Source organism: Camarhynchus parvulus, chromosome 2 (genome assembly GCF_901933205.1).
Source record: "Camarhynchus parvulus chromosome 2, STF_HiC, whole genome shotgun sequence".
NCBI classification, from domain to species: domain Eukaryota; kingdom Metazoa; phylum Chordata; class Aves; order Passeriformes; family Thraupidae; genus Camarhynchus; species Camarhynchus parvulus.
The window spans coordinates 77,154,888-77,176,724 of record NC_044572.1 but is presented as its reverse complement, the minus strand read 5'-3'; the positions used below and the strand labels follow the sequence as shown (position 1 = coordinate 77,176,724).

Sequence of the window (21,837 nt, the reverse complement as noted above, 5' to 3'; positions counted from 1 at the left end):
CAGGGATTGATGGCTTGGGCTGAGCTGGAATGGGGTACTGAGACATGGGCAGGGGTGGAGGAAGTCCCAGGGGAGGCTTGGCAGGGGCAGTCAGGGCTAACAGTGTCTTTAGGGCCATGGCGCTGGGGTTCACAACAGAAGTTCTCTCTCAAGGTAGGAATCCAAAAACTTGTGTTTCAGACAGAATAATGTTTTAGTTCAATAAGTAAGGTATGTAAGCATCCTTCATTGTAGAGATCAGAACACCAAGTACTGGAGCAAAGAATTATGTTTTTCTTCTCTGAGGGTATTTGACACTCTTTTCTGTGCACTCACTTCTCCTGCCTTTTAGGAGGTATATTGTAGGCAGCTGTCACATCAGTTTGATCATCCAGTCAGGTGTGCATTTGCTCCTGCATTACTGACATTCTTGTAGCTGAAAGAAAACAGAATAAAATACTACAAGAGAAGCCAATTTTGATCACTATCAAGATATTGATAGGGTCACTCCAGCTGTTAAATGAAAGACATTTTTGTGGCCATAGAAGCCAAACAGTGAATACCTTATTCAGCTATTTCTTCGGTGAAACTTGCCAGTGAAAATGGAGCAAAGAGTCTGAGATCTAACCTATAGATGGTCATGGAGAAGCCTGGCATGAATAAATCATAAGGAAAGCTCATGGTAGTTGAACACATTTGCTTCTTTTGCACATAAGTAACTCTAACTCTTTAGGGTAAGTGGGGTAAGAGACAGAAATAACCCAGATAATTGTACTGTCAGAACAGCAAATATATCCATCTTTGGAAAAACTTGCACGCAGACTTCAGTGGAGCAGTGAAGCCTTTTAAAATCGATGGCAGGACCTCCTGGGAGGCACATATGCTTTGGGTTATAGACTGAGCTGAAGCCAGAAATGCTGGGGTAAAGCAGGGTTCACAACCCACATATCCCTACCTGGCTATAGGCACAAAGTGCCACTTATGGTATAAACAGAACCAGTCTAGTTAAACTAGACTCAGATACACCTACCACCATAGGATTTTGGGTTGTCCAGATTAAAATTGTTATCAGAAGTTTGCATCTGTCTTTATGTCAGGACTTAAATGTGGATTGAGATGTCCCAGTAGTGATTTATCAAAGTTGTTATTTTGGGATTTGATCAAAGCTCTTTATTTTATGCGCTTTGCCTGTAAATTTCTGAAATAATACCTTGTGTCTGCCTATGCCACTGCAGTCAATTTTTGAAATTTATGTAGCTAGTAGTTGTATAGGAGAGGAGACGATATCCACAGCAAATATAAAATTTTAGATATGTCTTACACCAGCATCTTGCATTTGCCCCAGAATAAATGACTCTCTAACCAAGAGAATCAACAGGGAATTAAACTGTAATTACAGTTTAGATATTAATTATAAAATTTACTTTAAATGAATAATAATCTTAAGAAACACTTAAAATTTGCATAGCATGGTGAAAGAAAAAAAACCCACATTATTACGAAAATGCTTATGGGGTAAACGGGCTTGGGAAAATCACTACATACGGGAAACTGCGGTTGTTCTCTTCGCCTGGATACCGGGAAAACCAGGATCTGCCAATAAACTGAACAAAACGCTCCCTCTTGTGGTGTAAACTCGGGAATAGGAGAGCGCCGGGCAGCAGCTGGAGGCTGGGGCGGTGGGGCGGCTGCTCCTGCAGCTGCAGCCGGAGCTGGCAGGTTTGGGAAGCCCTCTGAGCTGCGAGAAACCTGGATTTGCTTCTGTTTTGTTGTGATTGTAAGTGCGAGGAAGGCAGCGTTTCATTTGCAAGGCTGAAAGACGGGGCACAAGTGAGGGTTTTTTCTTGTTTTTGGTATGTTTGGTTTTTTCCTTGTTTACTGATCAACTCTCTCTTCCTATGGAATAAAATGGAAAGCTCCCCTGTTACCCCAGCATAGAAACTCCTTACTGATACTAGATTCTTTTGAGGAAAAAGTCCAGAGTGCTCAGACACAAAAAAGGAATTGTGGGTGACAAGAATACAGGCAGAGAGGTGGAAGGAGATAGGAGGTGGACTTGTGAGTATTTTGGATTTGTGTTGTGGACATGGGGGGCTAAGAGATGTGGCCTGTGACTCTTGTCAGACCTAATATAACCACAGAACAAAGACTTGATTGTTAATCAGAAGAACAAACAATAAAAATTAATGAGGAAAGAGTATTTAGGATTGAATTTGTTTCCTTCTGGAAAAGATGGAAATATGACAGCAGGTGACACCCATAAGAGAGACAGGGCTGAACAAGGCTGGGCCTGAAATGTTGAAGCTGGAGGGAAGAACACTGAGGTACAGTAGGGGCAAGAGGTAACAGGAAGAGCTGGCTAAGAAAATGGAGGTAGCTTGGGTATTTGTCAAAGCAGAGTAACAGTGTGGATTTCAGAAAAGCAGCTGTTAATTACACAAAAGGGCCTAGACGTGCCTTTCTACAACAGATCTGGTTATTCATCTTTTTTTGCAGGTGTCTCTGTCCTGCTCTTTTTCTTCCTCCAGATACGGGTTTTCAATTCAGAAGAAAAAGGAGAGGATACCTTACACACCCTTAGTTAAGACAAAGGCTGTTTAGAATACCCATTTGCCTAAAAGTATCACGTTTATTAAACAAGGCATTCAGATATGTATCTTACCTTGATGCAGCTGAGTAACTGAAATGAGCATTTGACAAATTTTGAATTTGGCTGCCCTGAGATACACAATTTAGCATGTAGGTGTATTTAAAAGAATACTAGCCGGTAAACTATGGTTGCCATCTGAGCCCTCCAGTTGCTGAAAACAACAAAATGATCAAAACCTCTCACAAACTGATAGTAGCAATGACTATTTCTGTGCCATTATTAGTTGTACAGGCTTTCCCAAGCAAATTAATCAGAACACACTTTTATTTCTGAGATATATTGTGACCCCTGTGTAACTTGTAATTCAGCTACAAAGTCTGATAGTGCTCCATTTCGTGCAGGTGAGCATTCATTGCCTAAGCCCATGTTTAAACACAAGTTTAAATAACAGCCTCCTTCTTTCCCTCTAATATTGCTTCACACTAATTGTGTGGTGCTTGGGTAATTTTACAAGACAATCTCGACAGTTGGGATGTCATGGCCTCGTGGGCACGGTTAGCCTTGATCGTCCCGGCCAGCGTAACCTGGGGCTCCCTCTGAGCCCTACCCACGGTCCAGGACTGATTTCAGCCCAGCCCAGGCCCCCAGCCCCTCACTGAGCCGCTCTACGCTCATGCTGCTGCGTTCTGCACGCCTCTGCTTTACTCCATGGCTCGATTTCGGACCCATCTTGCCTCTCACTTCTCGCCAACGCTGCCTCACAAATACCCCTGGCTCAGAAATAAAACTGAGGAGAGGGATTTTCTCCCTTGACCTTGCAGCACGCCACCGCCGGGCAGGCGCCTGCCTCTACAGGGATGCTCCCGGCAAGGAAAGCGGGCGGGCGGACCCCGGCTCCCGCGGGATGCGCAGCGGCAGCGCGGGGGCGGGACGCGCCTCGCCTCCCTGGGGAGCAGCTACCTCCTTCTCCGACGTGTCAGGGCGTGTCCCCCTCCCTTTCTTCTCTTTCCTCGATTACCCAATTTAACGCTGGCTGCTCCATGCCCAACCCGTGCGGTGCAGCCGCCTCCCCGAGCCCCTTATCGTGAGCGCAGAGACATCGCGGCCAGGGGGAAGGGTCCTGCCTGCCCTCCCTCTCTCCCTCCCTCCCTCCCCCAGCTGCGGCAGGGCGCAGCCAGTCCGCACCGCGCCCCGGGAAGGTGGGATGCTGCATCGGGGCAGGAGAGCTCTGCGCCCCGGCGGCTGCCGAGCGAGGGTTAAACCACCAGGAAAACGCGGAGATACGAAGCAGAACTAGGAAAATAAAACCCCATAAAACTAAAATATGAGGAAAAGACTGCCTTGCGTACGCTTTCAGGAAAATATAAGGAATTGTCCCTGCCCGGTGAACCCGCCGTGTCCATGCTTCTCCTTTCCTCCCTTATTCCATTCACGCCCAGGGCTTTTGTGTGACCGCAGGGGGACAATGGGGGCTCCCACCGCGCTGCCTGGTCGTCCCTGAGCCTCTCCTCTGGCGTTTCGGACCGGCTCCCCGCCCCGGCAGCGGCTGGGTGGATGCTCGGCACAGCTACAGGTTGCAGGGTGCGGTGTGTAAAACACAAACTCAGATGCATTTTATTGCCCGATAGTTTTCCCTCGTGGGAATGTCCGGGAAGCGTGACACCGCACATCACACCGCACACCACGGCTCTCAGAACAGCACCCTGGCGGCCGCGCCCTCCCTCTCCACATGCCCTGCTCCCCTTTCGATCCATATCCTTCGAAAATGCAAACCGGACTTAACCTTATCGCGAACCTACTACGCGTCTCTCACTCGGTCCTTGTCCCCAGATAAATGGGAAACAGCTTCCATTGTTCTTGCTGAAAGATGGTGCTGCCGGCTTTGAAGCCCCGGCGCAGCCGGACCGCGCCCCTTGAGCCAGAGGTTTTCCCAAGACGCGCCGCCACCGCGGTCCGTTCCCAGCGGCTCCGCTCCTTCCCGGGCTGCGGGTCCGGGGCCGGGCACCCGGCGGGGCCAGCGCCCGGCCCAGCCCAGCCCGGCCCAGCCCAGTCCGGCCGCCGCTCGGGGAGCAGAGGGCGCCCCAGCCCCGCGCATCGCAGGCGCCGCCGGGCTCCCGCAGCGCGGAGCGGCCGCGGAGCAATGAGAGGGGCGCACCCGGCCCCCGCCACAGCCAGGCTGTAAAAAGAGGGCGGTGGGAAAGTGCGGGCAGCACCCTCGGTTGTGCTGTGGCGGCCTCAGGGATGCTTTGGAACAGGGGGAGATCTGGAGGGATACCAGTCCTGAAGCCCCAGCGACGTTCAGGCCAGCTCTTCAGCTGCAGGAGCGCCCGGGAGAGATCCATTCTCCTGAGAAATGTGCTGCTTTCCTCTATTTTGCTGCCTTTTGTGTTTGACAGGCAGACCCTCTCCTTAAGCGTGCCAAGAGCATCCAGGCCCGGGAATTTTTAGTCTCCTCCGCCCGTGCCGCCCCTCTCCGCCGTGCGAGCGGCTTTCCCGCTCCCCGAGAGGGCTGCAGGTGTAGGCAGGCGGCCCGGCTCGCCCTCTCCCTCCGCCGCGCAGCATCCCAGCTCCGCCGGGCACGGCCCGTCCGCCCCACGGTGCGGTTCGGGCGCGGAGGGTCGCGGAGGGCCCCGCACCTCGCCGCGCCGCGCCCGCTCTCCTCGGGGCAGGGAGGTTGGCCGCTCCCTTCCCTTTTTTTTTTTTGAGGGGTGTGGGGGTGTAATGCTGCAAGGTGCGTTCGCGGAGCCACGATCCAGCCCCCCCAGCAGCCCGCACGGCTGATATTTAAACCTGGGCTCCGTGCGCCCCCTAAGCGCCAGCGCCGCGCAGCGCATCCCCCGCCCGCCAGCGCGGGAAATAAATAAATAAAGCGTGTGGCTTTTGAACTGCCCACAGACTGTCACAGGGAAGGGGGGAGGGAGGGAAAGAGGGAGGGGGAGAGAGTGAGAAATGCAGAGGCAGCAGCCGCGGTAGCGGCGGCAGTGCTCCAGCAGGCACTAGGCACTCCAGTCCCAGCGAGCGAGCGGGCGAGAGCCACCGCGCTCCGAGCGAGGCGAGGGGGCTCTGGGCTACCCGGGACTCTCTTTGTGACACCCCAGCACACAAACACACCGACAGGGACAGAGGAAAAACACAAAAAGGTAAGACGCGGTGTGTCTCATTTATGCCATTTACACAGCAGCCCGCGAGAGCTTTGCCATTTTTATCATTTTCCCCCCTTCCGTTGTGTCTCGATTTGTGGGGAGGGGAGATGTGCGTGTGAATTGGTAAGAGCAGAGAGAGCGGAGCAGCCCGGGAGGCGCCTGCCGGGGCACATTTTAGGAATATCGCTGCGAGGAGCTCGATTCCTCGAGAGGGGACCACCTGGGAGCGGGATCGAGGCACACAACGGACCGAAGGCGATTCCGTGAGATTTAAATGCCCGGGAAGGCTCTCCTGGGGAAGGGTGGGGGTAGCGGTGGGTGTGGTGGGAATAATAGTGGTTTATGCCCAATTTCTTTTCGGTGCTCTTAGCCTGTTTCCAAAGGGAGTGTCCTTAATTAACAACAATAATTTAAAATAAAAAAGAGAAAAAAAAAGGAAAAAAAAAAGGAAAAAAGGAAGATGCCCCAAGCTCTCCATGAAAGGAAGCGCTGGGAGAAGAGCACGCACGGCGCCAGGAAGATGGCAGGGCGGCTGGGTGGGGGGCGGCGGTGCTGCAGGGGGATTGCGGGCTCCGGGCGGCTGGCGGGGCGCTCCGCGGGGTGCGGGGGGCGTCGGGGCGGGCGAGGAGCGGCGCTTGCCCATTGTGGCCGGCGACAAGGCGATTGTCGCTTGCCCATTGTGGCGCGGAAGCGGCGCTGCCTCCGCGGTCACGCGTGCGCGTGGGCGCGCCGGCGGGTTTGAAGCGCTGGGCGGCACACGCCGGGGCTGGGGAGCACACACCGGGGCTCGGGGGCTCGGCTGCCCCAGCAGGGGCCACGGACCCGCCGTCAAACACGACAGGGACCGCCGCTGCTGCTGCCCCCCACGCTACGCCCCGGTGCGCCTGTGCTATGAATATTCACCGACTGCCGCCCCCCGCTCCCCACAGGTCCCCATCAACCCTCCGGCTTTCCCCCCACCAAAGAAAGCTACAACTCCCCTCGACCTTTTTTTTTTTCCCTTCCCCTCCCGACCCGCCGTGTCGCATCTTCCCCACGCACACGCGTGTCTTTCGAGCGCGGCTCCCGCAGGGCGCTCTCCCCGCGCCTCAGCAGGGCGTGGCGGCACACGCGGGGGAAAGGGAGGCGGACACACGCACACCCTCAGGACACCCCCGGGACACCCCCGCCCTCCTGCCACGCCGGGTGGGCGCCGCGCGGGGGATGCGGGGCGGAGAGGGAGGTGCGGAGTGGAGAAGGGATGCGGGGAGGAGTGGAGGGGGGATGCGGGGCGGCGAGGGGATGCGGAGCGGAGGGGGATGCGGAGTGGAGGAGGGATGCAGAGTGGAAGAGGGATGCGGGGTGGAGGAGGGATGCGGAGTGGAGGAGGGATGCGGATGGAGGAGGGATGCGGGAAGCCCCCGCCGCCCTGCCCGCGCCTTTGTCTGCGCCCGGCGCATGCGCGGAGGCGGCGGCGCGGCCGGGGCCGGCGGCGGAACAAAGGCGGCTCCACGCCGCTCCCCGAGCCCCGGGCGCTGTCCCGGCCGCCTCCGCCAGCCCCGGGGCTCATCGGGGTGACCCAGCCGTACCCCACACCCTTCCCTGCCCGCGCTGCGCCAGGCTGAGCCTGGCGTCTGTTGCTGTGCGCGATGGCGGAGCGGACCCGTGCCCCCCCTCAGCTCACCCACACATAAAATTCGGCATTTAGGAAGGGGAAAAGGCCGGCCGTGCTGCCCGCCCCTTCCCCGCCCGTGGGTCCCCCAGAGCTCCCCCGCCCCGGGCTCCAACACCGCCCCCGCTGGTCTCAGCGGCCTTGGGGGCAGGAGACGGGGCAGGGGGTCGCTCTGCAGCGGCCTTGGGGGGCAGGAGACGGGGCAGGGGTGCCTCTGCAGCGGGCTGGGGTCGCTCGGGGGACCCTTGAGCAGAGAGGGCGAGGCGGGCGGCGCGTACGTGCCGCAGAGGCGGCAGCCCCCGGAGCAGGCACGGCGCAGGGACGCGCGCCCTGCCCGGCTCCGTCCGTCTGGGAGGCACACGCGTGCTCTGCGTGCCCGGGCGGGCGCTCTCCTGGAGCATCGCATCTCCCTCTGCCGAGGGGAAGCAATCTATCAAGAGGAAGATTGTGTGCGTGCGTGTTAGTGCGACATCTTGAGATCTCTTTTGTTCGAATTGTTGCGTCTCGATGCTGGCATCGGTGCCTGTTCCTTCTTCACCACTCTTCTTTCCCAGCTCTTGTCCAAAATTCGCATATATATCTCTTCTTAGAGGGAGCATGCTTAAGCCTGTTTGAAGTGTATGATTTTGCAAGCTAATGACAGTTTCTGAGCAGAAGACAACTGGTGTGTTAGTCAGGCTGGAGTTAAAACTGACAAAAGAATATTGCCGGTGGGCTGCTAAACAGGCGATGGCAGTGGATTTTATTGCTTCCCCTCGAGGGTGATGAACATTCACTAGAAAACATACACCCCAAGGCCCCTTGCATAGCAATTACTTGATATTTCCAGTGTTTCCAATTAAGATCTCTTCTGAAGAAGCCATCAGAGCCCTAAAAAATGTTAAAATGTTCCCTCTCTGCTTGCCAGATGCTTGCCAGGCACCACCTAAACTGGTGGCCAGGCTTCAAACACTGAGGGTTTTTTTCCTGCGTAGATGTTCTCCATTGAGCCAGGGAGAGTCTGGGGTGGGAGTGCCATACTGAAGGAAGATGCAGCATCTGCTGCTACTGCTCTCTCAGGGGAGATACCTTGTCCCACACAATCCTTTTGTATTCAGGGTGTTTCTGAGAATTCTGGGCAACCTTTAGGGATGAGGGAATAAGAAGAAGCTAGGACATGGTGGAAGGTTTTTGCACTTGCTGTCTACTCATTGTCTCCCTGAACTTCATTTGAGGGAGAAGCTTTGTTTTGTGATCTCCCTTGCTAGTGGATTGTGTGCAGTGGGTATTTTCTTTTTGTCCGGCTGTTTCAGTTTAGCCAGGGAGCACCAACTCGGATCTGTGGACAGAATAAACACAAAATGTTGGGAAATTTGTAGTGGCTCTGTCTATTCTTGTATGCTTCATGTGTGGAATAGCTGATTGTGTAATACAGGGAAATTGTACGTAGCTGCCAAAATGCAATCATGCAGCAGTTTTTTTCTGTTAATTTCAACATCTGAGTGCATCATATCCAGTTAAAATCAACATTAAATGGGTGAAAATGGTAAAATCACTGTTCAAGTTATTGCCTGAAGCAATGATCAGGTGAAATTTTTTTTTCCCCCCACGCCCTCTTCCATACATCATTGCGTTTGAGATGCAGCACCCTCTAAAGCAACGTGGTGACACAAGGTTGATTTATTTCAGCAAGAGGAATACCTTTGGTGCATACCCTTACCCTAAGACTACAGAGTGTGCAACCTCCATAACTTCTGAGCCATGTCTAGAGCTGTCTCCAGTCCTCAAGTATTTGTGTTTTGATCTTTCAAAATCAAGTCTGTGGAATAAATTGTATTTTCCAAGTGAAGCTGCTTCTGTTTGTGCTGTGTTCCACTGGTAGCTTTGGCCCATGCAGTGAACCATGAAGTCCTTCAGCAGAACCTCCTGCCTACACGACGGCTTCCATCTGAACAATGGTGAATTGTTCCCTCGTGCCAGCACCCACCCATGGCCCAGTGGCACACACTGAGCAGGGTAGGAAAAAAAATGCTGGTTGCAGGGTAGAAACAGGCCTTCCCATGAAATCTTGGGTGAGTTCTCTGTGGTTACATTTTTAGACACTCAGCTACCATTGAGTTAGTAATTATTTGGAAATCTGCCATGGAAAGCTGATCTTGCACTAATTTACTAATTTTGAAATTTTGAAAACAAGAATTTTGGAGGGCTTTTGTTTGGTTTTTTTTTTTCCTTTTTTTTTGGTCCCATCTCTATGAAGAGTATTCTGCAGTTTTTTTGTACGCATTTGTGCACAAATCCCAGGTCTTGATTTAGGTGCGTAGGTGTAAGTGTAGTGTCCATGGGTGCAATGTAAGTTTAATGGGTAAAATCTAGCTCTTCAAATAAGAAAACTGGATGATCTTCAAATACATAATGAAGAGTATAATAATCAGCCAAAATTCAAGGCCTTTTCTTTATTCATACGAGGGTAGTAAAGGCAAGCCATTTTGAGGAACGCTACAGAAGTATGGAGACTGATTTATAACTAAAGAAAGATACTTAGGAATGACTTGGGTTGCTGCTTCTGTGTCAATCAGGAATGAAAAGAATGAGGTAACAACCAGAAAAATCAAAGAAATTCCTGAAAGCATTATAGACTTGATAATAGAAACCATATGCAGCATAATGGGGGTTTCATGCATTAGTAGGAAATGCTTTCGAGATTAAAAAAATATGCAGGGGGAAGAAGGGGGGAAATCTTATGCAGAATGGAAAGGACTTTAAAGTCTTCCTTGCAATATCTTGTATCTCACAGTTCTCTTCCCTAAAAGTGATGCCACCTAAGCTTTTTGCTTCAAGATGGAGAAAGGTGATTAATATAAAAAGGTATCTACTGGTTATTTGGTATGAAAATTCATAAGTTTAAAATAGAAATAAATTGATAGCAATGTGATTCCTCAAACATTAAAGATTCCTGACTTGCCAGAATCTGAAAAGAAATCTTTGGCTTTCGTCTGCACACCAATAAATGTACAGAGATACTGATTTGTAACACATGTGGAATGGTCAGGTTTTGCCTGGGAGCAAGATGTGTAGTAATCCTGTCTTAAGTACAGTTAATGGAATTTAACTCTGAGGAAACAGTTTTATTAATAAAAAACTTGTGTCTTAGGATATAAATAATAGTCTGTTCTCTTTTGATGTGTTTGGTATTGTCTTCTGCAGAATAGGAATGAAGCAGTCTGTATAGTTGCCTGACTTGTTGGGTGTATACTGCCAAGTACCCCACCAGTGCAATAGCGTTGGGAAAGCCACATGCTTTTCAGTCACATGTTGCATAGTTTAGATTTTAGCCTGCTAAGTGGTGCACATATGATTATAATCTGCTGATTCAGGGATTTTTTTTTTACCCTTTAGGAATTTGAATGTCTTTTCAAAAGATTTTATTTTGTGTACACTGCCTTAGCAGTTGTTCAGAGCAGCATGACCTGGTACTTCATGTAAACTATAGGACTGATGGCAGGATCTTCATTTTGATTAGAGACTTACTGTCCTTACAGAGGATACAACACTGAATGTATAATAATGCTGGGCCTTAGCTACCAGCCTTGATGGATGATGTCATGATGGTGATTGTAATACTACTGATGCCTTGGCGTGAAGAGGATATGAATGCACTGTTGGAGCCTAATCTTTTCCTTCAGGGAAAAGCCTAGTAGCTATAATGACAGTTTCCCAAGAATTAATTTTAATGATAGAAATCTATGCCACATTGTGTGGCAAATGGAAGATCGTTCTGTACAAGCAGGGAAATCAGGGGGCTGCTGGCTATCTCCTGTTTCAATAGTCTTTAAATACTCAGTGGGATGCAGAACATAACCCCTACAGAGGGACAGAGCCTGGTTATAGTTTTTGAACTTATTTTCTGCTGTTACTGTTTTCCTTGTGTGATTGATTGGGGATGGAGGGGCTTATATTCAAAATTACATCTTGATATGATGAACTATTTTGGGATGAAATAGATGCTCACGTAGTGGGATCCTGTAGATGTGCATCTGCTAGTCAAATTTAAGATGATTGCTGAACTATGGAGAAGAAATTAAACAAAGACAAAACAAAGAATGGATCAACAATGGTAGAATTGATGCAAGTTTCTCTCATCTTCCTACCTTAGAAAAACACATGCCAAACATGCACAAATCAAGATGTATAAAACAGTGAAAACCCAATTGCAAACATAATCAACATGGAAGAGTTACACCATGAGAAATGCTTTGGTATGTGCTTGTCTGAGATAGTCTGGAGCCAGAGAATTGCTACATCAGCTTCCTGTAATCATCCTTCCTCAAGGCAGTGAAGTGCGTCATTAGCAGAGAACGAAAACAAAAACAAAAACAGGGTAGAGGTGGTATAAAATTAAGAGTCTGGAAAAGGACAGGGTGAAACCTGTCACCACTGGATGAGGTGTTCAGATTATTTCTAGGTTTCCCTTTCATACACAAAGTTTCCAGTAACGCAAAGTTGCTGTACTTTGGCCAGTGCTGGTAAGTGCATGATTGATTTTGCTACTAACTGTGCAGATCTGGTGGGAGGAGGCAAATTCAGTGAGATCTGAGGTGGTGAAAACAATCCTTATGGGTTTCTTGCTGTCACCAGAAAAGCTTCAGCAAATAGGGAAGATGTGCTAGCTGCTCTAACCAATGTTTCCTAACTAGATGTGCTGAGAGAGTGGGGCTCATTTTCCTCCAGCAGCATCACTCAGCCCACCCTGCACCAGTGAATGCTTATTCTGCACTGGAAATAGCTGGTGTCACTGAAGAGAGGGTGATAGATGTGTGTTGGCCCTTGCTTTTATTTTCAGATCTACAGGCCTTGCAAAGCAAGGGAGACAGAAGTTCTCCAGAGGATAAAATTCAAAATCAGGCCAGATTTTCCAGGCTCTTCCATTCCAGACTTTGCTTGAGATGTAGGAGAGGACTGTTGGTTTGCAACTTCATTTCACTTGGAGCTTTCACTAGGAGCCCTTTCCTTGTTTGCAGTCCACACATGCTCTATGTAACTCCAGCAATCATAGCTGAGAGCTTTCTGATAGCCTTAGAATGATGCATGTAGGATGTGAGAGTTCAAGGAGAGTGACAAGTTGTCCTTGAGGATATCTTTTTTTCTGAAGGATCTGGTATTACTCACAGGCGAGAATTTTAGTAAGAGGAATTTATCCATTCTCTTCTTCTGTATGCTGTTCCCTTTTCTCGTTTCCTACCCTCGGAGATCTTCATCTGGGAAAAAAAACATCCTCCAGTGAAGAGGTACCAGCAGAAACCTTTTTAGCTGCTTGTAGCCATCTGATGTTCCACCAGTATTGTGCATTTTAATGATTTATTCAGTGCTAGTTTCCCTAGTGCTATCTAGGGGAACATTCAGCTTTCTGCATAGTGGCCCATCCTTTCAATCCAGTTGCCTTGAACGGATGACATTACCTTAATGAATAATAGTTTTAGAGCCAAGCTAAGTAAGACCTGCCATGTGCACTGAAATATGATAGTGCACTGGGGTGCACTCTTTTCCTGTTCGTGTAATAGTGAGTAGAAGCCTCAACAGAGCTCAAGAAAACTAATATTACAGTATAATTTTGTAAGCACTAGAATGATTATTAGGTCACTGGAAGTTCAGCTGTCATCCTCTTCTGTGGATGAGTCAGTGACTGACAGATTCATGAAGAAATTAGTGGTGCTGCTAGCAATAGGAATGTGGCACTCCTTATGGTGTCTCCTTCCCGACTGAACAGCACACTGTACTGACAATCCAGTGGGCCACAGTGCATGAAAGTGGCCTTCAGTGCTGAGGTACCTTCTGTTACCAAGGGTTCAAACTGAACTGCAAATCACCTACAGGTGTTTTTGCAAACACGTCTTGGAACGTCACTGTTACCAAGACGTTACGGAGAAGCACAAACATATCAGCTAACAGATGACAAATGCTGGAAGCAGGATAAATATTGTGTCTTTAAATACTTGCCATGTGTGTTCTGAGTCGTAGTTGATATATGGAGTATGGTGTTGAGGGAAATGAGTTGGCATTGCATGCTCTCCCACAGCCATTGACCCTGTGAGGAACATCCGAGTGCCTCACCATCTGAAACACAGAGGTGATAGAGAATGAAGGAAATTCTGCACTGACAGATTTGTGGTTCAGAAAAAAAATGTCTGTCCGGGAGTTTTCTGTGGAACAATGACAGTAAATTTACAGACTAAGGATAGAAATAATTATCTCAGCAGCTTTTATTTCCTTTCTACTTAAAAAACAAGTTCTTTGGCACATCTTCTCCTGACTGAAGAAGCTATTTTAAATGCTTCTTCTTAGAAATTGCATTCTAACCTGTTGGGATATACTGTATTTTCTCTGTCCATATTTGTAAATGTATCCCATTAAAAAAAAAGTTTTGTTGTCTTCACAGTAATTTTTCATGTAGCTTTGGCTTTGTGCCCTTCCTTGCCATATTACTGTAGCTCACTTATCTGTATTTAAATGAAATTATGATGGTGGCTATGTAGCCATTTCCCTTGCTTATCCTTTCTAGAAGTCCATATTTTCAGCCATGAACTAACTCAGCCTATTTCAGGGAACACCTTGATAATCACACAGTGAGAGGCAGTGTGTGCATAAGCAGACATGCAGAGCACAGGAAGATCTATGCCATCAGCTTAATTGTGTGCTGGCATTCATATGTAATGAGAGTCCAGAATCACTTCTTGTAAAACTTTAAACTCTATAACTCATGCTACTAGACCCCAACGGTTTGCATGCATATGGCTCCCAAATCTAGATGTTCACTAAAGTGAGATCATATCAACATGAGAACTTGGTCTTAAACAAAGTTTCATGCAAATCCTGTAACAATATGGAAAACTTGGAGCTCTGCCAGCTGAAAACATTCAACAGTTTTAAACTTCTTACCAGCTGAAGAAATATTAATGTGATTTCCTCTGCTGAGTGAAAGGGGGGAGAATTTTTCCTTTTTACACATTGTTTTAGTTTTAAACAAAAGTGGCTCTTGACTAAATGAAAAAAAAATTCCATCAGCAAACCCAACCCTTCTGTGATAGCTTGAATTGTGTCTTATTTTCAAGAAGAACTAGATTTGTTTGATCCTGTAGACAATTAAATTGCTGCAAGCTCATAATTAGACTGCATTAGTGAGTTGAAAAACCATCCAGAACAGTTTTAGGGGAAAGATTTGCTATTATAAAAGACAAAGCTTGTCTGTCAAGCTGTGGCTGTGCTGGGTTGCATATTGCACAGAGGCCAGTAGCTGTCACAGTCATACTGGCCTGGGTTTCTTTTATAGAGAACCATTATTTGGATCCACTTCTAATTGCTCTAGATTTTAATTGCGTCTAAATAAAACATAACATCTATAAATGATGGAGATGACAACGTGATTGCTGTGGGCATTGAGTATGATGCCGTCAAGGTGAGGACTGTGTTCAGGCCAAGTGAGTTCATGATGACAGATATATATGTCTTTTATTCTGAAGGACAAGTTTGTAGCTACAGGGTGAAGACACAAAACAGCCTTTGGTCTCTCTGGAGGGTCCCCAAGCAGGGGGCCAGGGAATTGAAGGGTATTTAGATCATCTGCTGTAGATTGTGCTCCCAAGAAACCCTCTCAAAGGACATTCTTTGCATTAGAATTACAGCTAGTCATCTCAGTTAATTGACTCCGTCCACAGAGAAAACTCTTACAGTGTTGTTAGAGCCGAAATAATAGATAAATATAAGGTTTATCCACAGCCTGATCTCTGCCCACAAGCCCTTTCAAGTTTTGAATACTAATACTTGTTTCAAGTACGCAGAAGTTTTGTGCATTGGAACAAAAATCTGGAGTCCTCCCTAGTCCCAAACTTTCTTTTTGACACCCTTAAAATTTGACTGTGGGTCTGCTACCTGGTCCTCAGCATTTTGTGTTTTTTTTCTAAGCTTCAAGTTCCTGGCTTGAATCTCTTGTCTGTCTTACCCTGCTGACTCTGGAAACCTCACCTTTGAGCAGCCTCAGGGATTCCTCCTGGGAAGGAGGTCCTCTGGTCTTCTCAAAGCAAACAAAGAAAATCAGACTGTCCAAGGGAGCCTTCTGGGCTCTCTTGCAAAAAAGGTGGCTTTGGTGAGACTGCATCCATGGTGGGAAGTGCCAGTCATCGACTGCTCACTAGTGATGTTCTTTGACTCCCTGCTCTGGAAAGAAGACCAAAGAGGTGACTTAATTATTACAAATGCCTGTTTTATCCTTATCTTTTATCTAGCCATATGATTCTGGTCCCCTGATCTAGTTAGTTAGGGAGATAGTTAAATATGACTTCATGTATCTAGGCACATTTAGCTATTTGTGGTTAAATCTGCTCACGGTTCCTAAGAGACTGTATTTCAAAGTTACAGAGTCACAGCCAGGAATACCTTCATATGAAATAAAAAATACAGAGAGTTTGTCTTAACTAACCCAGTGGAATATTTTTTTTTTATCTTAGCAATACACCTCTCAGCTTACAATCACATTAAAGCCTTTCATGGAGACAAGGAGTCATCTTTCTGTCTTCTGTCACTGAGGACTAGCAGGTAACTGAGTTCTACACAAGAAATGGGATTTCCACTGTTCATGTAGACGACTTTGGACTGCATGAGGAAAATAATTGCTCTTTGCTCTTTAACAAATGACAGATGATCAGTAAGCCGAGTTAAAATTATTTAAATAAGTTTTAATGAATAAATCATAGTAAAAATTCCTTGTCTGTGGAATAATTTCTAATAAAGACAGTATGTGGTAGTTGTTGAGACTATATGGTCAGTATTGTCATGAAGAAGATTTTGTTGACGAGAAAGGGAAAACAAGGATAACAGAGGTCCATTCCTTAGTTGCGTTAAGTGTTTAGAACCAGAATAGAATAAATTGCCTTTTAGCTGTCTTAAAATGGGCATCGAAGAATTTCCTTTTTTATATTGTGCTTTGAACATTTAAAGATATTACTTGCATGGGTCATATGCCACATAAAAGAGAGGTACTGTTCAAGTGGATGCACATGTAAACAGTGTGATCAAATAGGACCTATGAAAGAGAGAAATGAACACTTTGGTTTTGTGCAGTGTAAAGAAGCAAATGATTATTTTAAGACTAGGTAAGAAATAACCACTGAGAGATTACTAAAATATGGCTCATTCTGCCTTGGGGCAAGGAGAGGAAATATCTTGACTTCTCTTGAGGTATCTTTCAGTCTTGTGGTTTGTGTGATCAGGGACATGGGGAACCTTTGGAATGAGCTAGTTCTTGAATGAAGAGAAATTAGTTCAGTTGAAACAAAATCCTTCCCAAGTGTACTGATTTATGGGCAGTGTGTCTGAGCTCTGTTAATATTGAGATCCAAAGATGAACCCTCTGCTGAGAGATGTTTTATGGACATGGTATATGCTGTAAATAAATACACAAATAAGGCTTTTCTGGAGCTGGGAAGAGGCTGTTTAGTTTATTGATGATGAACAGCATAGGTTGTTAAATGAAGATTTCTCATAGTACTCTTGAGAGAATTCTTTAAATGGACTGTAAGTTTGAGGCTATTCTTCAAAATGGGGCTGATGTGCAAGAAGGCGAGTAAAGCTTACAAATATGATTGAGGCTTTTCAGATCATAAGTTTTATTTCAAGACAGTGATAAGTAATCATATGTCTATGTTTGAAAAACTTACTCTTCAAGCCCAGAATGAAATTTTGTGACTGCATCTGAGGACAGTTGCATAGTTCTGATTGATATGACACTAGGATGTCTTTTGTTACTTAGTCTGTAGGCTGCAGAAACCTTTGCTGGGTTGTTCCACAGATGAGTGGAGAAGGCTATTCACGTGCTTTCAACACATGGTGACTGAAACTTAATGGTATAATAACTGTAGCTTGGAAAGTGATATAATTTCTAAAGAAATCCTTGGTGTATTCATAAATGCTTTTGAATAAACATAATATTTAGCTGGACAAATATCTTTGTGCAGTTCATCTTTTGCATGCAGGTGGGCAGCTGCTGTTGAAGTTCCTGGCTCAATGCCAGGGGCTATGTCCCTGCTACTTTGGACTATGTGTTTGAAATCAATCAGTCAATCAATCAATCAATCAATCAAACACTCAGTCTTTTCCTACCAGTGGGCAACCTAAGAGGAATTTAGTTCCCACATGTGCTTACTGGAAATAGTGTGCTCTCAAGAAGCACTTGCAGATTTTGCCTGTGTTTTTCTGTTTAATGTACCAGCTTCTTGGCTAGTTGCCCATGTCTTGGTATTATTAGAGATAAGGGAATGCTCACCTTCGTTTAGCTGCTAATTGTTAGATTATTCAGCAACCTATGGATGTCAAGTTGTGCACAGCAGTGTGTTGGCACTTTTTAAAGTGAACCTTTCCAAGAGGGAGGCATGTTTAGGAGCAGAACTAGAGTGGTGGGCTTGATTCTGGTTTTATTCATGTTGATCAGTGAGTATCAGATTTGAATCTAATTGAGTTGCACTAATAAAGTCAGAGCTGTGAGCCACTAGAATTTCACTGTAATTTGGATGGTTGAGTGGGCAGCACTGATTGGGATTGATGTTTATATATACATATATATATATAAAATATAAAATGCTTGTGTTTGCAATCATAATACAAAAGCATTTACCTGAACATTAAATCCCAGCATTCTATCATCTGTCTGCTTTTCTGCCTGTCTTTCTCCTTGCTTCCTTTGAGAAACAGTGGTAGGTTAATTTGAATAGTATCGATGTTGAAGGCGAGTTTTCTACTGCCTGAAGAGGAAGAAGCATTATCTTTTCAATCTGTGCAAGGTAAGTGTGTGCAGCAGTGAAGTTTTCATGTTAAGAAGATAGGTCAGAAAACAATATGCCTTAGGTTAGAATTCTTTTGGTTGGAAAAAAAATTCCTGGCATTAGGTCTTATTAACATTAATAAGCTCAATATAAACTGACACAAAGTACTGCAAAATGGAATGGGGTTTTTTTTCTAGTTCATGGGCCTTACATGAGAAAGAGCTCACCTAGTAATTATGGCAGTGAGGAAAAGGAGTGTGCCCTGGATAAACTGGGTTCTGCAAGTGTGTGCTACTATGCAGTAGCATGTACTACAGTAGGTAGGGAGTGCGTAGTAGTGTAGACACAGGCAGTGCCCTGTTCTCTGTGGGAGATCTCTGTGTGGGAGCTGTTGAATGAGGGCTGTGGGTTAGGGTGGTTGTGGGGATTTCACTACTTGTCCTGGGTTTGAGTCAGCACCCTGAATCAGAGCTGCCTTCAGCTGTGTTTTGATGGTTAATCTGGTTTTGTTAAAACTGTTCACAAGTAATCAAACCAAGCCTGTTTCATCAGCTGCCTTATGGAGCTCTGCCAGGCAAACAAAAGGTAAGCAAGATGAAGGGCTAAAATGACATGTTGGAGCTTCATTTACAGGCTGATAAATCCTAGAAAGCAGTTTTAATAAATTTAAGTATTATGTTCATGTTGGTGCTTAAACTCAGAGCTGGTCTGATTTGTCATAGAGAAATATCTCACAGATATCAGTCAGATATGGTTGACAAAATTAGTCACTTTTACAGAAACCTTTTCTACTGAACAGACAGGCCAAGGGAAAAAAACCCATGAATTTTAAAATCAGCACTCAGATTTGTATTTCAGGACTAGACTATGTTTTTGAGACTACTATCTGCAACATCCTCTGCTATGAGGACAAGCTGAGAAAGTTGGCGTTGTTCAGGCTGGAGAAGAGAAAGCTACAGGGAGACCTTAGAGCAGCCTTTTTGTACCTGAAGTGGTCTATGAGAAAGCAGGAGAGGGACTTTTTACCAGGAAATGTGGGGATAGGACAAGGGGGAATGGCTTTAAACTAAAAGGGTAGATTTAGATTAGATATTAGGAAGAAATTCTTTGTTGTGAGGGAGGTGAGGCACTGGAACAGGTTGCCCAGAGAAGCTGTGCACGTCCCAGCCCTTGGTCTGGTAGAAGATGTCCTTGCCTGTGGCAGGGGATTTGGAACCAGATCATCTCTAAGGTCTCCTCTGACTCAAACCATTCTGTGATTGTAATAACAGTTCCATTTTCTACTGTAAGGTAATTAGCCACTTAATAAAGAGTACCATTCATAAGAGTTCCTAGGTTTAAGACCTAAACCATGCAATATGACACAAAGCCTATGGACTAATTAGTGTTAATTAATGAAAGACATATATAACATGGACAGTCAGGATGCAAATCCTTGCTCTTGCTGACTTCTGCTGGGCTATTAGTTTTGTCTTCTATAAAACATATTCAGCAGAATATTATCTTGTTTTGCTTGGGTCAGGCTCAGCCTCTACTGATAGAGCTGTCTGCTCTGTGCTGTACAAAGTACCAACTGGCAAGAGAATGTCTCTGGTCTGAGCCCTCACCAAGGTGTTGAAAGCTCAGATTCAAGCCTAAAATTGGCAGGGGAGAATTGAAACTTGCTCTTTTATAGAAAAAGTGACCCACTTTAAGCAAGGGGCAGCTAAATTTTCGTCTGTTAGACTGTGAAAGCTTATATAAAAATGCCACAAATTTCAGTCTTTTGGGAGACTGTAACAGGTTTTTACCATGTAGTTCTAATATAAAGAAAATGTCTTTGTTTGAATTCATAATTAAATATGTACTCCTTATGCTGTTTTGCAGTATTTTATTTGTAGGAGTTACTGGGAAGATGTTCAAGTCCCCAATTGCAAATTAAGTGCCTGGTATGAATCTTACCCACAGAGCTGGTCCCATTACTTAACATTAAAGACAAAAACATAATGCGAACATTTAAAATTTACATTACAATGTCTGTGATTTTTTTCTTGTTTGAGAACTAATCCCATTTAGATATTAGGTAGATACTGATGTGTGGTAGATACTTCCACCCCAAGGGTGCAGGTATGACAGCTGACCTGAACTAGCAGCTCCATGGGTTGTGCTGGCTTCATGCTCTCCCGTGTTTGTTTTGTTTTTCTTCTGGCTGGGCTCCTTTCTTCACAGCTCAGTGAACTGAATCACCTCACACAAGGCTCAGCTAAGAGCCAGACCAGCTACAAGGGAACAGGAGCTGGCAGTGGCTGTCCCACTTGACAGCAAACTATTTCATTTGGCTTAGCTGTATCACCAAGATACACGTTCATTGCAATATTCTAAAGATTTTTAGTATTATTAATCTAAGCATGCTTTTCATCGAAACCCACATTTGTAAGTTGATTCATCTTATGACTAGAACATGGAAACATCACATTATAAAATTTAAAAAATAATTGTACTTTAAACCCAATTGAGAAGTCTTCCAATAAAATGCATTTGTTTTAAAATATAGTAAGTGAATTACTTCAGTCATGAAGGGCTAAATGTGCCCAAAGACCCCTGCATGTCTTGCAAGGGAGTTCCAGTATGGGAAATCAGAACTGAGTTAACTCACACTGTGACCTCTAATGACTGTCTGCATCTCTTACATCCACTATTTTGTGTAAATGAGGACTGACTCAAATATTAAGCTTGCTTTTTTTTCTTTTCTTTTTTTTTTCTTTTTCTTTTTGGTCTTTTAAAGTAGTTTCCTGTCAAAGCAAGCAATAACCCTTATGGTTTATCATGCAATCCTTTTGTTTACATCTGAGTGAAGATTGATGTGTAAATCTCAGGTGTGAGTAAACTGGTATGGTGAGTAAAGGGATGCCTCTGACCATTCCACACTTTGGTGTCTTGGCCAGGAGCCAGCTTGTTCAAGGGATATTGTGATCTTGGCATTGCAGTAGAGTTGCACAAGGCTCACTAAATTCTTATTTTATGTTGTCTTTTGATTTGAATAATTAAAATAGTGAGTGGGTTGTTATTATAAAACTGTTATGTTGAACTGGAAACTTGGGTTCAGACTTTCAAGTTTTTAGTGTTTGCTTAATGCTGGTTGGAGGGAGTTTGGGGGGATTTCCATCAGTTTTATTCAAGGGGCCTATATTTTAATTACTAATACATATTTATGATCTCTTCAAAGGAGTTGTGGGGTTTTTGTTTCAGTTTTTTGTTTAATACAAGAATCACCTTATAGTTTGTTTCAAAAGATAAAGGTTATTTTAGCTTGATGGTTTCGTCTGTAATTCTTGATTCCCACTACAAAACAGATCGTTCAGACTACAGGCTGTACTCCTTGATAGAACTAGTTCAGTACAGCAGCAATCAAAACATGTTGCACATAACAAATTGCTACATCAGTGCTGGTTTAAGAAATCCTTTTTATCGTAAACAGGAACTTAGCACTTTTTCTGAAATGTCTTATCCTGTGGAAAGCTGCTGAGCATAATTTATGACTTCTCACTTAGCATATTTATAAAACAGCTGTAAATCTGCACTTCATTTTGTACAGGGGTTTTGTATTTATGTCTAACTGTGTCAGCCATTTGGCTGCAGGAAAACGGTACCACTTGCTCAAGGGAGGGGAAGTTAGCCCTGTTAGCTAACAGTTTGTCAGGACAGCAA

At 45.6% G+C, this 21,837-nt stretch overlaps 1 protein-coding gene across 2 annotated transcripts in view; it reads left to right on the top strand.

Annotated features, from left to right (window-relative positions):
• The first annotated feature begins 5,505 nt into the window (after window positions 1-5,505).
• Window positions 5,506-21,837, top strand: part of BASP1 (brain abundant membrane attached signal protein 1) — a 50,714-nt gene continuing 34,382 nt past the window's right edge. Inside the window, exon 1 of one of the 2 annotated variants that reach the window (XM_030943765.1) lies at window positions 5,506-5,709. The gene's annotated coding sequence lies outside the window, so the exon portion shown is untranslated. Of the gene's footprint in view, window positions 5,710-5,777; window positions 5,976-21,837 lie in introns of those variants that run through there. The other variant, XM_030943767.1, reaches the window with a different exon arrangement.